Source organism: Schistocerca serialis, chromosome 4, assembly GCF_023864345.2.
Source record: "Schistocerca serialis cubense isolate TAMUIC-IGC-003099 chromosome 4, iqSchSeri2.2, whole genome shotgun sequence".
Lineage (NCBI taxonomy): Eukaryota > Metazoa > Arthropoda > Insecta > Orthoptera > Acrididae > Schistocerca > Schistocerca serialis.
The window spans coordinates 243,907,651-243,925,019 of record NC_064641.1 but is presented as its reverse complement, the minus strand read 5'-3'; positions in this window follow the sequence as shown (position 1 = coordinate 243,925,019).

Here is a 17,369-nt window from a genome sequence, read left to right as displayed (position 1 = left end):
AATTTCTCACACGTGTCCATTTTTATACACATATACTTCTCACACATGGAATTTCTCACACGTGTCCATTTTCCATTGCTCACTAGTTGTTATAATTTTTACGCTTTCATTGTCTGTGTATTGACAGGAAAGTTAAAATTTGATTCTTCTCCAGGTGAAGCTTATGCCTTGAGAAGTTGGATCGCTACTTTGCGGTCTTCGAGTAGAAAACTTTTCATCAGCTCTGGCGGGCGAGTCTCACTCGCACGTTACATGTAACAAAAAATATAAATACCCATTAGTCTAAGAACTAAGCTTAAATCTAATTTTAGGACTTGGGATTCATAGGAATTTGACTTTGTCACTATTCGCGTGTGGTTTGGCTGTTCGCATTTCATCCACGGGATATAACATTAGCATAGTATGTGATATGTTGTGAACTCATATAAGAATCTTTTATTTTGGGAGCGGCTTTCATGGAAAGTCCGTTTCGTCGAACTGCAGCGGGAGTGCTGTGCAAGTACATCACTTTAAATTTAACGCGTTTGTTGCGTCGATGGACGTTGACACAGGCTGATTGTTAGAGCTGAATCACAACTCTAGGCGCTCACCAGCCTCCACGCGGTACTTCAGCTTTTCCGCGCACGGTTCAGTGAACACGTTGCGTCGATGGTGTTGTGGTTTGCTGAGCTGGTGCGGCGGGACGAGGATTACCAGGGACAGAGACTCCATTGAAACCATCCCTGTCTCCACATTTTCCAGCCGATTTTGAAGATTTTAAGGTAGGCTAGCGCTCGCACTTTGCAAAGCAGCTAACACACTTGGTTTCCGATGCACTGCACGTAATCACATCACCGCCTTCGGTTACACAACCGGACTATCATTGTCCGTCGGCCTATCTGCACGTTTAACACTTTTTATCTTCATCGTGTCTGTGGCAGACTTCCACACCATTTTAAGCCTTCACTTATACACTACTATGTACACAATGTTTTTACAGTTTATACTCAAATAGTTTGTCTCACTTTGAAGCTTGCTAATTGAGAGCTTCGATTATCATGTCCATTTCAATTTCTGTTACTTTGTTGGTAACTATCTTTAACATTTCGCTTTACATTGTTCATCATCTTTCTCTAAGACTAATTATGCTTTTAGTTCACAGTCACAATACATTAGTTTCTCCGATCTGTTAGCAATTATTATTATTTTAATTCATTTCAACCGTTCTTTCTATTTATTAGATTCATTAAAGTTATCACTGTCATTTCAACAAAAATTCTCTTTTTACTAGATGTGAGGATCAATCAGTCACATTTGATCGCCCTCTCACATGAGAACAGAACACCATTCAAGAAAATATTCAAATTCCTTATCGCGATCTCGGTTTCCGTCTCGGATTGACTTTAAAAGGAAAAATAAAGACATTTCAAAACTAGCTTTTCCCGATTTCGTTCACGCGTTTCCTTTTGAAAATAGTATGCCAAACCAGCCTTCCACGTCAACCGCATTTCTCAATCTGTGACGTCAAGTCTACGGGACGGGTTTAGGCGGGTTAGGGTATTTAAACAAATTCAGAAGAAAGACATAGGTATAATAATACATAGAAGAAGAAATCTAGCAAACAACTCCTTGTTCCTTATGACGTAGAAATTAATTTCCCTTTGCGCCGTACGTCTGCGTACGTGCTCCAATTAAGAACTAGTTGCGTTGTTTTGCCGGCTGTTTCATTGTGATTTTATTCTCGCCTTGACGCCTGCTTGCGCTACACTGCATTGACCTCTATATATGACCTTAAGTCATCATTGCTTTCTCCTTGCCACTTACGCTCTTATACTTGGTATTTATTTCACTTATGGCTTTGAATGTATCTGTCCTGCGTATTGCAATTACAATTAATGCTACTTTGTTTATCTAGCTGAAGGATAGCGCTTTCGTGGTCATGTTGGTACTTACAAGTAACTCACATGCTTCGTAAACATTACGTTATTTTAATGCAGAGATGAACCTGTTCCAGATTTCTATGTACATTGGAACTTAATCTAGACATAGCTGACTTAGAAACTAGTTACTCGTTTTCCTTTTTAGTGGGATCAGGAACCAATAATTGTCAAGCGACCCTTGTCCCTGACGAAAATAAATTTCGTTTCTGGATCATTGCTCCTTGAACTTAAAAAAAAATTCTTACATACTATGTTTTATTTTCACTTCTTTAGCATTTCATATCGCAGAAGCCGGCTTGTTAGGCACATCCTTCGCTTTATATTTCATTTTTCTCCCTTAAATATTATCTCCTTAAAACTAAATCTTAAAACTAGAGTTCTTGGAGTTGATCACTTTCTTTGTTAAACAAGAATTTTTTTTCATATATCAGCTTGTCTGTACTTAAATTATGGCTCAAGATAACATATTTTAAATTGTCTGCTGTATAGCAAGATAGACTCACTGTCGTGTAATATATTCTAAGCATTTTTTTTAACGAAGTCAAATCAGTTGTCACTTAGTCACTAGCGGCTAACCTTCTCTTGTCATTATAAAGCTTTCCTTTTGACTTATTCTGTAGCATGATATTTTTTAAGATCAGAGTGATGGTATAAACCTTTTATTTTTCCATTTGCGGGATCAGAAATCAGATAACAACCTGTATGCGGTATACGAAGGATCTCGTAAGGTCCCTCAAAAAGACTTTGCCATTTTCGATTTTTGTGTAAGAGCAATGATGGTTTAGAGTGTGTTTTTAGCAAGACCTTTTCGCCTACTTTATAAGTTAATACCTTATTAATATGTTTGTCATACGCCTTCTTACGTAAATTGGCTTGGGTGGTCAACGTTGTTAGAGCTTGTCTTATTCTGACGTCTAAACTAGCACTTGTGTTGTTACACTTAGGAATTGAATTGACCTTGAACATCCTTGGACGGGTAATGTTGTAATTTCAATTAATGTACTAATTTGCTTATAGAAACATAATGACATAGCATTAATATTTGCACCTGTATCTAGGATTACAGTCGTCAAAATTCCGGCTATAGGAAGTTTTGTCATAGCTTGCACTTGGTCACCTATCGGTTCATCACCGTCAGTCGTCTCTTTCTCTTGTAATAATTCTTGTCTCATGTCAATCCCGTCATTGTATCTCAGTACAAGTACGTCATGGTTAGTCTCTCCGTCGAAGTGGTAGCCCCCATTCTGTCTCACAGCATCACATAGGGAGCTTTCAGATGCTGAACTTAGTTTTCCTGCTTGTGTGGTTTTGATTGGCCTTCATCATTAGAAAGTTCGACCAATCTGACATTGTGAGAACACTGAGGAACAAAATTACTGTTATGCACAAACCTCGTGTCAAAATGTTGCTGCGTTTGTTCTGGTGTCCAATACGTGTTACTGTCTTCCGCGTTTGCGAAAAATACAGGGGGATTGTAATGCCTTCGCGGGGTCTGATGATTTTTATTACTATTATGATTTCCAGAATTGTTACTGTGAAATCCACCTTCACACTGTGGTTTGCCGTTAAACTGTGTGTTTCTGTACATTCCCTGCGCTTGATTTTTACTAGGCGCGGAGTTGTATTGGTATGAGTGGGCATTATCAGCTGTTTGTTGCTGCCCATAATCTGAGTGTTGGCTGCGCGAGTACGGTGCATTCCATTGCGATCCGCTCTGCTGTTGCCAACTTTTTTAACTGAAACCGTTTCCAAACTTCTGCTTTTACGATTGATTGCCGTACTGGTTACCAGTCGTGTTATACACGGGATTGAATCGGTTGTGTTGATTATTTCTATTCCTTTTGTGCGGATACCCACTGCCTTTATTTCCGTTTTGCCAATCGTTACTATTTTTTGAATCGTTCCCTGGCTTTTCATAGCCGTTACTGTCGTAATGTTGTGGCCAAGAATTGTGCGGAGTATTCCGCGGTTTGTTAGCTCTCATGTCCTCATAGATCAGGTCTAGGGAATCTAATATCGACAGAAAGGTATCTGGATCATCATCTGGTATGGCTATCAGCTTTTCACGAATCGAAATGGGTAATTTAGACTTGAGAATCATAATTACATCTTTACTATTGATAGGGTTATCCCAATACCTAGTCCTGGGTTCAAATTGTTCTGCATTATAGACTTCTTTACGAAGGCGCTTCTGAACACCTTCGCTCCAAAATTTGCTGAGGAAACAGTGCTCCAACTCCTCATATGTTCGACACTTATCAACCATTTCTGTTCCCCATATTGCCGATTCGCCACCTATATATCCGGTAACAAATTGGATACGCTGTCTATCAGTCCACGAATTTGGAAAAATGCCGGAGAATCCACGAAGAAAAACAATTGGGTGGATATTTCGTTTTTCCGGGTTAAAGGTTTGAAAAACTCGATGCTTTATCATGCTTTCTTCCTTCATCATTTTTAATACTGAGTCAGATTCTTGGTTTCGGTGACTAGCTGGAATATGTGGTGGTGAAGTGTGTTCATTAGATACAACAGGTATTCGGAATTGACGAAATAATTCATCTTCTTCCTCTGAGGCTAAAGAGTTAGGAAAATTCGGTCTCTGTATTCGGGAACTACTACTCACTTGTGCCTTCAGGTTATTTAGCTGTTCCGTTACCTCTTGCTTCCAATTTGGTAATTCTTGTTGAAGGGTACGCCTAATGCTACCGAGTTCAGACATTACGGTATCTCCGGAGCTTCCAGGAGCTGACAAGATACCAAGAGTGGTTGCTTTCACAGTCTCTACTAGGTCTTTGTTAATTTTATCTTCGACAAATTTGTCCTTTCCAGCAATCCTGTTCTCATACTTTTCTCTAAATTCTCTCTCATGACTATCTAGCCTCTCCTTTACTTTCGTTTCCGTTTCCAGAGTCAAGTTTGACATTCCCTCGGTTAATTTTTCTACCTGCGTAGTTACTCAGTCTAACCTGTGACTAACCGTGGTTATGGTGGAATCAAGATTCTTGGTTGCGTTTCGGATGTCAGCTGTCTCGCTTTGCATGGTAGCTAAAGTGTCATTCAGTTCGATAATTATTCCACTTCGCATTTGAGAAACAGCATCCTTAACTTGGTTTGCTACTTCTTTGGCTACGTTTTCTCTAACAGTTTTTATTTCTTCGCTTACTGTAGACAGTTTATCTTCAAGCGAGGCTAACATTTGGCGATTTCCGTCCTGCATCATTTGACTTATTTGACTCAGTAGCTGTTTGAATACATCGTCTGTCACTACCCCTGAATTGCTTTCACCTGCCTCCCTTGTAACCGGTATATGGCTACGACTACTAGTGGCAGAAACTATGCTGGCATTGTCTAGTTCAGTACCAGTAACATTATGGTGTGAGGCATCAAAGTCCGTAAGATTTCCCACTTCACTTTCTACAATTGTTTCGATTGGTGTCTCAGCCCTACTAATTATTGTGCGGGACCGTAAGCGACGCGACACTTCACTCGTTTCATTCTGTTCATTTGAATCTAGTGATGACATTTTATCGTCTGCCATAGCTCACTTATTTATAAACAGTAAGTCAATGAAGTTAGTTTGAGCTACGGCCGTCAGCTGTCGACAGAGATGTAATTTATCGGTTGCGAGTCGGTTGTCACTGCTACGTCCAAGTTCGGAATGTCGGGAGTTGCACGTCACGAGAACAAGAGACTATTCCGGACCGTAAAGAAAGTATGGCTGCACACTGGTCAAAATAAATGAAAACTAAGGCTGGTCAGCTCCGTGAACAGGCAGCGGACATTTAAAAACAATTGATATGCAATACACAACAATGTAATTTAAACAATACTTGAAGAAATTTCTACTCTACTAAATGCAATCTACTGAATTCAAAGCAAATTTTTACTGCAACTACTAAAGATCGTCACAAATTGATTAATGTCGGATGAAATTAAGGAAGCTTGGCTATGGCTAACGAAATTTTAACTTACGTTGTTGATGACTGCCTTGGGCGTTGCAACTAGATTTTCGCACAAATTCCGTTCAAAAAAAAATCTCTCTTCCGTAATTTTCTCTGAATATCTCGTTTCTTTCGCTCAATGGAAATTTTATTGGATGGCGTTTGATGTCATGTAACAAATAAAAAGCACAAGATTAGCTACAATTATTTATGAATATTTCCACAATGCCTATCTTACATAAATTTTTATTCCTTTAAGTTTTTTTTTTAAATTCGGGTCCCTGTTCGGGTGCCAATTATAACGATATGTTTACGTAATGTGTATACATAAACATACAGTTATAAATGTCCCCGTTCGTAGTCGCTAATTATAACAATATGTTACTTTTGTGCTGTAACATATAGCTATAATCAGCGGTGGAAACATATTTGCGAACGCCGACCGTGTGCGGCTGTTTGTTGTTGGATCGTCTGATCAGTCGGAAGTTGCATTGCGGAAGAGAGTAAATGCCTATTCAAAATATAATTATTTTTGGATAGCTCAACATGAATTTCATAAGGGACCGTAGTTTATCATGCATTTACCAGTAGAATATGGCGCGGAAAAAATATTTCGCCGCATGCAACTACCGTCCGAACTCGACGAAAGAATTCGTGACTGTGATCTCTCTATTTGGAAGAAACATAAAGAAAATTAAATAACTTCATGAAGGAGTGAGACATAGATTCTATATTAAATAAATAGTCCATACACCAGTTCCATTTAAGCCTGAATTTATGGCAATTAATAGACGAACTTCCACTGCAATGAAGGATTTAACATGGATGCCGTTTTGACTGGCACTTCTCGTAATGAAAACAATTCCTTCGACGTTTTCACATACACGTCGCACAATAAATCTACTGCTAGGCACTTTTAGTATTACACATTTACTTTACACAAAAGCAATATTATTTTTAACGATAATAATACGGCGGCAAGACATGCGCGTCCGACACAAGTTACAGGAGACAAGAGAAGAATGAGTAGCTGTTCATCGAGAATATCTCGTACATCAAAAAAAAAAAAAAAAAAAAGTGTAAAAAAGTGTTCTTCTTCTGTCCGTTTTTCGCGCCGCGGTTTTCAAAGTCAATAACTCACAGCATCTCTGACGGCGCTTCGACAATAAACAAGTTACGTCACAGGTCGTTCACCTTTTACATTCTCGCAACATTATTTGCTAACTGTAGCTGTTGCCGAGCGACTGCTCAATTAGTGAATGATTTAAAATGATAAGGCAATCACATAATGTTACAAGCTGCCGCCACCACCTCCACGAAGGTCACTGAGCCAGCCCCAGATGCTCGCACTGGGGCACACCTGCTGGTCCCTCACAGCAGCCACTGCGTATGTCATCCCCACCGTGCGAGGTACAGCACGTACCATCTAGTTGCACTAGCTCTAATTATAGCAGTAGTATTAATGATGATCCTGTGGCTAGTGGCAGTTCTCTCGCCCGTTCGTTTAGTCAGGGTCATCAGGTCGGTGACACCATACCGCAGTTGCAGTACTCAGTGATTGCAGACGCCTTTGAGGAGCGAATCTCATTCACTAGGATCGAGAACCTGGCAGGGGGGTCCCGCGATCCTGTAGTATTTCTAAACGCGTGGCTTCCTGTCGTGGAAACAGAGCTCCTCAAGGTAGTCAATGATCCACAGTATCCCGTCATTAAATGCAGAGCAGCGCTATGCAGTGAATTATGCCACCCCCCCAAAGTTGAGTCTGGTGATGGAGAGATTAGTATCCATTATCTTTGGGGGGATAATAGCGTGATAATGCGGAGCACATCAATCGCCGAGTGGTTTCGTAAATCCACCTTGAGTGCTATGTTGGATCGGTTTTCCGAGATGGAAGTCAACAGCTCAGCGAAAGCACTCAGTAGAATTTTACACCTGGACATCCATATACATACGACACGATACGATCTGGGAAATGGAGGGTCTAGCTATATCAAGCTCTCTAAAGACATAGCTAATAAGCAGGCATGCATTAATGTCGAAAATAGATAAGATCAGGCTTGTTTTGCATGGTCAATCCTGGCTTGCGAAAGAAAGCACAATAACAGAGCTCACCCTGAGCGTCCCAGTACATACAATGTAGGTGGTAATATTAATTTCTGTTATAACTTTGATGGTATATTGTTTACTGGCAAGATCTAGGACATACCTAAATTTGAGTCGCAGAATACCGACATATCGGTTCATGTTAATGGCGTGGAGAAGAAGAAAAGCAAGTCAGATGAGCAACACAAGCATATCGTCGTCGGCCCCCTCCATTTTTCAAAATTTGGCCGTGAGCGTGAGCTGCATGTAAACATGCTGCTCTTCTCTGAAGGTGATAATTATCATTCTGTTTGGATCACAGACATGTCCCGACTCCTTTATTCCCAGGTAAGTGACAAATGTTGTAAAAAGCATATTTGTTTAAGGGGCTTCAATTATTTCTCCTCTGAAGAAGTATTAGCTACCCATTTAGTAGACTGTACCTCCAAGGATCCGGTATGTGTTATCATGCCCACCGAGGAAAACAAATTCATAATGTTTAAAAATGCTCACACCAGGAGCGGTGTCCGTTTGTAGTGAACGCCGACTTTGAGTGCTTCCTCGCTCCTGTGACCCGCTGTGAAGGCGACCCTACAGTCTCACACACCACCTTTACAGTGAAACACGTTCCATATGCGGCAACATACCAAATTGTATCGTCATCTGACTCCAACATTAACCGATACAAATCTTATGTCGGGGATAATCCTGTAGTTTGCTTGCTCTCTGAGCTTGAAAAATTTTCACGGGAGGTTGAGCAGCTTTACAGCGGCAACGTTCCCATGACCAAATCGATGGAGAATGAAGATTTGTATAATAACGCCACTGATTGTCATATTTGTGGGCTGCCTTTAGACAGAAAAGTGGAAACTCCTCGTAGGGACCACTGTCATCTTACAGGGAAATCCCGTGGCGCATTTCACAACGCATGCAACTTGAAGTACCATTTACTTAGACACATACCCGTTTTCTTCCGCAATTTAAGTGGGCATGACGCTCACTTTCTAGTTGAGCACTTGGCTGATTTAGGTTGGGAGAGAAATCAGGTCAGTGTCCCACCTGAGAGCGTCGAGAAGTATATTTCATTCTCCAAACGTATAACGCCAAGAATTGCGCTCCGCTTCCTTGATACGTTGCATTTTATGCAGGCACCACTACAGAAACTTGTTGAGACTACCTCTGGGGATATGCATATCACTCGAGCTGCATTTCCTGATGAGAAAAAGTTTCAACTTGCGACTAGGAAGGGGGTTTTCCCATATGAGTATGTGGATAGTATGGCCAAACTCAACGAAACCAAGATACCCGACATAACTGCATTCTCCAGCAATCTCACAAGCGACGCCATAACGAATGCAGAGTATGAGCATGCCGTGAATGTCTGGTGGGAATTCAATATTTCCACTTTAGGAGAGTACGCATGGCTTTACATGGACACAGTTGTGCACTTACTTGCGGACGTTTTCGAGAAGGTCTGGAGTCTATGTATGACCACATATTCTCTGGACCCCGCCTTTTATTACATGGCACCTGGGTTGTCTTGGGATGCAGTGCTCAAGAAAACGAAGTGCAGCATCGAATTATTGACTGATCCTGACATGCTTCTTTTCTTTGAGCGAGGGATCCGTGGGGGACTTTGCCAAAGTGTGCATAGGCATGCAAAAGCAAATAACCCACAGATGGGTGACAGGTTCAGCGCATCCCTTAATGCAAGTTATATAATGTACCTTGACGTGAATAACGTATACAGGCACGCCATGGGGCAATCACTGCCGATTTCTGAGTTTCGGTGACTGTCTGAAGATGAATGCAAGAGATTAGGTGGAAAAATCATGGGGGTATGGCAGCTGATTCTGATGTAGGGTATGTGGTGGACGCAGAACTCACATACCCTTTTAGTTTGCATGATACGCATACCGATTTGCAGCTGTGTCTACAGCAACCAGTTCCACGAGGAGGTTCCACACCGAAACTGATTACAATGCTGGGGAATAAGCAGAGGTATATAATTCACTATCGTAACCTCCAGCAATGCCTCAGTTTGGGTGTGGAGCTGGTTAAAATCACCCGGGCCATCTCCTTCAAGCAGTCCCCCTGGTTGAAGGAGTATATTGATTTGAATACGAGACAGAGAGCTTCTGCGATGTGTGACTTTGAGAAAGATTTTTATAAATTAATGAATAATTCAGTTATGGAGAATTTGAGGGGGCGACGTGAAATTTTTATTAGAACCGAATGGGATGGGCGTTATGGCGCAAGAAAATGCATTGCCAGACCAAATTTTAAGCGGGTCATCATATTCAATAAGAACTTTGTTGCTGTGGAGATGGCGAAGACTGCAGTAGAGTTTACTAAACCTATCTATGTGGGGATGTGCATACTAGACCTGTACAAACTCCACATGTACCGCTTTCATTATGAGTTCACGAAAAGTCATTTCGCAGCTCCTAAATTACTTTCTATGTATACAGACAGCTTCATCTATTGGGTGAAGAACTGCGATCCATATGAAGTAATTAGATGATGTGTGTGAAATCTTATGGGACTTAACTGCTAAGGTCATCAGTCCCTAAGCTTACACACTACTTAACCTAAATTATCCTAAGGACAAACACACACACCCATGCCCGAGGGAGGACTCGAACCTCCGCCGGGACCAGCCGCACAGTCCATGACTGCAGCGCCTTAGACCGCTTGGCTAATCCCATGCGGCTATGAAGTAATTAGGTACCATGGTAATGAATTCGACACGTCTTCTTATGAGGCTGATAATCCTTATGGAATTGTTCCGCAGAAAAAGAAGGTTATCGGTCTCATGAAAGACGAGTCGAATGGGTTGCTGATTGTGTAGTTTGTAGGTCCTTGGTCAAAAATGTATGCATATCGCACATTGGAAGGTGCAACCCAGAGGCGGGCTAAGGGTGTGCATCGCATGGCATTGAGAGCTCTATCTATCGAAGACTATTTGCATTGCCTACGCAGAGGTGTTCACGGTGCTGCACTGCAACCACTGCATATGGTACGGCAAACCAGTATTCCATCGATAGCGCATGAGATGTATACTGTGCTACAGTTTAATATCGGTCAGTCGCCTCATGATGATAAAAGGGTCGTCTGTGATGATGGGACTGAAACTCGCCCGTACTCACACTACTCACTTGTAGCGAGAGAAGGGGTGGGGGATTCTGATTGAGAGAGAAAGAGAGAGAGAGAGATAGAGAGAGATAGAGATAGCGTCTTCAGAGTAGTAGTATGACCGTTTTATTATATAGTGTAAATATTGAATATTGGATGAGAGTGTTTTGCAGTGTGTATCAGTTTGCGTGCTTCCGTGTATGTCTGAGTGTGTGAATGTGTGCGAGCCTGTGTTAAGTGTGTGCGTGTGTGTAAATATATATTAAGTATTCTCCGAAAGAAAATCATAAAAAAAAATTAATAACAAATTCCAATAAATTATTTAAAAAAGTCTTTATATATATATATATATATATATATATATATATATATATATATATATATATTTGACGAATATTACTATTTATTGTATATGAGCAAAAACATAAATTCGACCAGTTCACTTGTACCTTTTATATTGAAGAAGAAAAAAAAATAAAATTTTCGCAGTCCATATCTGCTTCGATCTGAGTTCTTGTTATAGAAATTACATTTTAGTTTGTAAGTTGCACTTGCCACTAGCTGTCCAGTAAGAAGTAGTTTTAAGTATGTGAATTCCACCAATGTATATTCACTTGGTCATTGTGATGGAAAAAATGTTTATAACAAGTTACTTGAGAGAAATATGTTTATGTTCACATGCTTGTTGTAGTGGAAAAAAGTTTAGACACACTGACTTGAATGAAATATATTTTTAATTGCTTGTCATAGTGGAAAATGCTTTAGAACTACCCACTTCAAACAAATACGTTTGCCTTTAGTTAAAAGTGTTTCCAGTGGAACTTCACTAGCGATAGTATTTATGTTGCAAGATAGTGTAATTAGGTTGTAGTACCTCTGCATTAGTTTTAAAATTATATATATATATATATATATATATATATATATATATATATATATATATATAATTTAACTGAGCAGAATGCTCATATTTCTGAATAATACAAAGTCTGAGAAAACGTATCTTCAAACAGCATAATGTTTATATTTTTACGTCAAAATCCAATAATGTTTCTTTAAACCCATATATATATAAATGTGAAAAAAACAGAATCATTTTACTGTAAAGTAATATTTCGCAAAGACTGTTAAAAAACTGAATCATTTGACTGTAAAGTTATATTTCGCAAAGACTGTTAAAAAAATTCCCAATTCAATAATAAATTCACTTACTTTACTGTTAAAATATTCAATTTTGATATTATTATTTCACCCTCAATGATGATCATTTTTTTGTATACAAAACGTGGATATAGCCACATTGCACTGCAGAGAGAGGTTTTACTGCTTTAAAGACACAAATGAATTCTGAATGACATGTGCTGGACTTAGTCCACCAGTCTTAAACACGCAGCGCGCCTCAGCACTTTCTTTCAGCCCCTGACGCCAGCAGCCACCCGGCTGGTATCTGACGCATTGCCACGCAGGTGAGGTGGAAGCTGGTCTGTTATTGACTCGGGTAACGTTACTCAGCGCATCAAGGCTGTGGTATGCGCCTCAGACTGTTCGTTGGAATTCGCTTCATATACAATATCCGCCAATAACCTTACATTCTACGAACGTTGGGTGCCATAGAAAGAAAGAAAAAGAACAAATTTTATAAATAATTATTTATTTGTAATCCAAGTTAGAGTAATTTTACATTCTCGTATGCAGATACAAAAGCACTTTTTTCGTAAATGTTCTTGAGTCGATGGATAGATGGACATCCGCACAATTCCAGGTCTTGAATAGAAGCAAATTTAAATATTCGACGCAGCCAGGTAATCTTTGCATCACCTTTAACGTAGATGATTATCTCCTTGTGATGAAATACTCGGAGCACTCGCGCCAAATCTTTATAAGAGATGCCAGGGTGATTCCAGTGAATTCCATGATAAAATTGTGTCAGCCACATTGCACTTCTACATGTTTTAATGCACTTCACTTCCGTGAATGGTGTCGGCGAGGCAACTCTTGGATGCAAATGTTCCTATTATTCCATCACTTTTTGTGAATGCTATTAATGCACAGTCTTTAATTATGAACCGCCTCCTTTCGTCATAGTAAAATCCTTGTACGTCCTCTACGATCCCCACACCTTGGGGTAACATCGTGATCTGCCTTAGAGCTAGCAGAACACGTATCAGTTTATACAACTCGTTGCAGTACACCTGTGAGCCGGCAGTAGTTAACAACACGATCATGCAGAACTAGAATACGCTGCAGTGTGATCTGGGAAGTTTGTTGAAGATTCAAATTCAATCTGTACACCTACAGGCCTAGTTTTAATTATGTCATTCTGTTTTGAACAGTCAATCACTGTTATTGGTGCTAGCTTCTTGAATCTCAGTGGATTCAGTAGGCATGTTCATTTTCAACACCTTCGTAATAAGGTGCTCGGAATCTCGCATACATGTCAAATGCAAGACTGTATACATTTCTGTCCCACTGTAGATGTAAATTCTCGTATGGGTAATATTGGGAATTAAGGTAGACTCTGGCGTTAGTTAACTTGCAGTGGTCAAATTCAGCTGAGTCATTTGATACATTCCCACACCTTTGAGTTTGAAATGCGGTTATGATGAATCGAGGTGCTTCCAACTGCACTGATGCTTTAATAGCCCAAGTATGTGTGGATGCCGAAGATAGTACTGGGTATTCAAAAAGCTCCCATGATCAGAAGGTTAGTGGTAGATAGGTGCCGGCATTCAGAATTTTTAAGAGCTTCAGACGTTCCTCGTTAGCAACAGTGATGTGAGGCATTTTCCATACTATACTATTAATCTTTATTTGAACATTCTCTGCAGCTAATTGAATGAATGAATTCGCGTCACTTGCACTCTGCACCAAAATAAGTTCCTGTTTAGCCTTCATAATAATTCGATGCATGTCCTCAAAATAACCCATGAGCATTTTTAGTGGCACGCACGCGCTAAATCGGCTGTATCCCCCCTCACCATCCGGCGCATCTATGAACCATCCCGCATTTTCCAAGCTATTTGAATCAGAGGCTGAAGCTGAAATGTACGTCTTAAGTATTGACGTTATGCCGACATTATGTGAGCGATCTATTTCAATATCTTTAAGTTCATAACGTATCTCTTGAAACAGGAATACTAGAGCATTTCGCGTGAGCTTCGATAGCGTTACCACAGGGCTGTCAGCTTTCTTAAATGTACAGTCCAGATACAGGAAGCTCTTGCAGGGCAATGTTACAGCTTCCTTATGCTGGATAACAATCCTAATTTCATAATTTTTTAAAAATGTGCTTGAAGTGTAGGGTTTGTGTGGGTGGCATTCATGATCATCATACTCTACTGACTGAGTTACGTTGAGCGACGTCATTTTGCGGTTTGAAACCTGCTGAAATAAGGAATTCGTAATTAAGGCATGTTATCACCTTGCGCATCCGCGATACACATATAATTCCATCCTTACAACTCACACCACCCTCGAACATTCAGATTGTGCTTTTATGGTTGACAATGAGGCCATCTATGACATCTGTCGCCGAAACCTGGACATTGAACGCCCTACATACCCCACATACACAAACCTTAAATGTCCTAACTGTGACCGGGGGATACATAGCGTTTGTGGGGGCTTGATCTATTTTATACGCAGTACCGACCGTAGGGAAGAATCCGTAAATTGAGTGAATCAATTTATCATTGAGGTATGAGTTTGGGGCAATATTGCAATATTGAGCTCGGTGTGCTAGCTTTATACCGTACTCCCATCTCGCCTTAGATGCAAGCGTACAATGATCTCTTCTCCTCGAAGGTTAACAAGGTGATTATTCTGGTCAACAATACGCAGTTCTAGGTTATCCAATGTCCGAACTGTGACCGGGGGATACATAGCGTTTGTGGGGGCTTGATCTATTTTATACGCAGTACCGACCGTAGGGAGGAATCCGTAAATTGAGTGAATCAACTTATCACTGAGGTATGAGTTTGTGGCAATATTGCACTCAACGTGGATTGTGCTGACTGGTAGTATATCTACAGATTGATCCGATGCGTAAAATTTACTCGCGTCCTTCACCAAAACACGATCCGTTGCAAAACTTAGCAGTGGACCTATTGAATCTCTCTGTCTAAAGTCGATCGTAGCACTCTCTGTCCGTATTTCAGATTTAAGGGTATTGATGTTCGCCTGTAGTTCAGTACATTTTCCTGACTGTTTTAAGACTTCGTTTAAATCATCAATATCGCAGGCACCAGGTTGAATTTGTAGAATCTTCTTCCGACCGTAAATTTCAAGATGAAGTTTATTGTTGTTCTTTGTAATATTTGGAATGACCAATTGGTGCAATACTCGATGTGTGCAGCTAAACGTGTGTTGAATGGTGGGAGCAAGAAGAAGAACAATAACAGGACTTCAATTAAACCACCTAGGGTCCTACCACTACCAAAGACTGCACTTAAATCAATCGGCGGGAAGTAATTTGCTCGTAACACTGATCCTCGCTCTTTTAAAGTCAGAGTATACGACATTGCATCTAAACATCAAATGATGGCCGTGCGTTCAATGACAACTCTTTTATATGTCGCACAGCTGGTCTCACGAGGACAGGAGAAAGCGCACAATCTGGACTTCTCAGTCTAAATATAGCGCACATTCCGGGGGTTCGCCGTCGCTGTGATTAGGAACATAACGCAGAGGTGGCCGCAGAGGTATGTGCTAAAGTCCTGATACCGCCGGAAATTGTAGAAGACGCGTCTTTTGCTGGTGAAGTAGCGATGTAATACTTCAGGCGGCTGTAAATCCCCGAATGAATCAAAATACTGTACTGTATTTGCACTTTTCTTAACATACGCCACCCAATGGGTCCCTGGACCCCCAGCAACATCCAAGTTTACAATTCCGCACTCATTAGTCCACCAAGTGGTCTTCGGTAATGTATTGCGCATAAAGACGCCGCGGAATCCATGAATGTGAAGTTTTTCTTTAGGAATTTTAACTAGATCTTTATTCGTGAGCGCGCGGTCGGGTAGGATAACTAACGGACTTCTTTTTTTTTAATTTATGAAGAGACCTAGTCCTTTCCTGTATGGTTTCAAGTAGAGAACTTTTCCGATAGCTGCTGCCTTCATAGTGCGATTATGTCTTCCGGCTTCCTCTACTTGTGCTTGTGCATTCTGCGAGTTTTTGACCGTTTTGGCGACAGCTGCGGCCCTGCCTGTAAGTGAACCTACAGCAGACAGGGCTGCAAGGGCTGGAACAAGTAACGGGATAATTCTACCTGAAGACTGTGGTAGTGGTAGGACCCTAGGTGGTTTAATTGAAGTCCTGTTCTTGCACTTCTTCTTGCTCCCACCATTCAACATATGTTTAGCTGCACACATCGAAGTGAGAATACAGTTTTTCAAACAACCGTGTTTGTTGTTGTTTTTCATCTTCGCTCGCAAAGCTGTTTGCGCTACTTTCATAATTCGTTTGAAACTCATCACCCCCAAGCCCAACTTAATTTTTCCACGCATGGTTTTATCAACTAGGAAAGCAACAACGTATCTCCTGTGCCAGGCGTTTCTGAAGCTTTGTTCCAGGCCCACAGAAGTTATATCCTGGGATGTGCAATTCAACGGGCAACTTGTCGAGAACACCACCTCCACCGCTTATTATGATATGCCTCCTATGTGCATGGTACGCTACTAAGGAGATAGAGGTCTACGCTCCCTGTTATATACACTACTGCCCATTAAAATTGCTATACCACGAACATGACGTGCTACAGACGCGAAATTTAACCGACAGGAAGAAGATGCTGTGATATGCAAATGATTAGCTTTTCAGAGCATTCACACAAGCTTGGCGCCGGTGACGACACCTACAACGTACTGACATGAGGATAGTTTCCAACCGATTTCTCATACACAAACAGCAGTTGACCGGCGATGCCTGGTGAAACGTTGTTGTGATGCCTCGTGTAAGGAGGAGAAACGCGTACCATCACGTTTCCGAATTTGATAAAGGTCGGATTGTAGCCTATCGCGATTGCGGTTTATCATATCGCGACATTTCTGCTCGCGTTGGTCGAGATCCAATGACTGTTAGCAAAATATGGAATCGGTGGGTTCAGAAGGGTAATACGGAACGCCGTGCTGGATCCCAATGGCCTCGTATCACTAGCAGTCGAGATGACAGGCATCTTATCCGCATGGCTGTAACGGATCGTGCAGCCACGTCTCGATCCCTGAGTCAACTGATACGGACGTTTGCAAGACAACTAACTGCAGAAACAGTTCGACGACGTTTGCAGCAG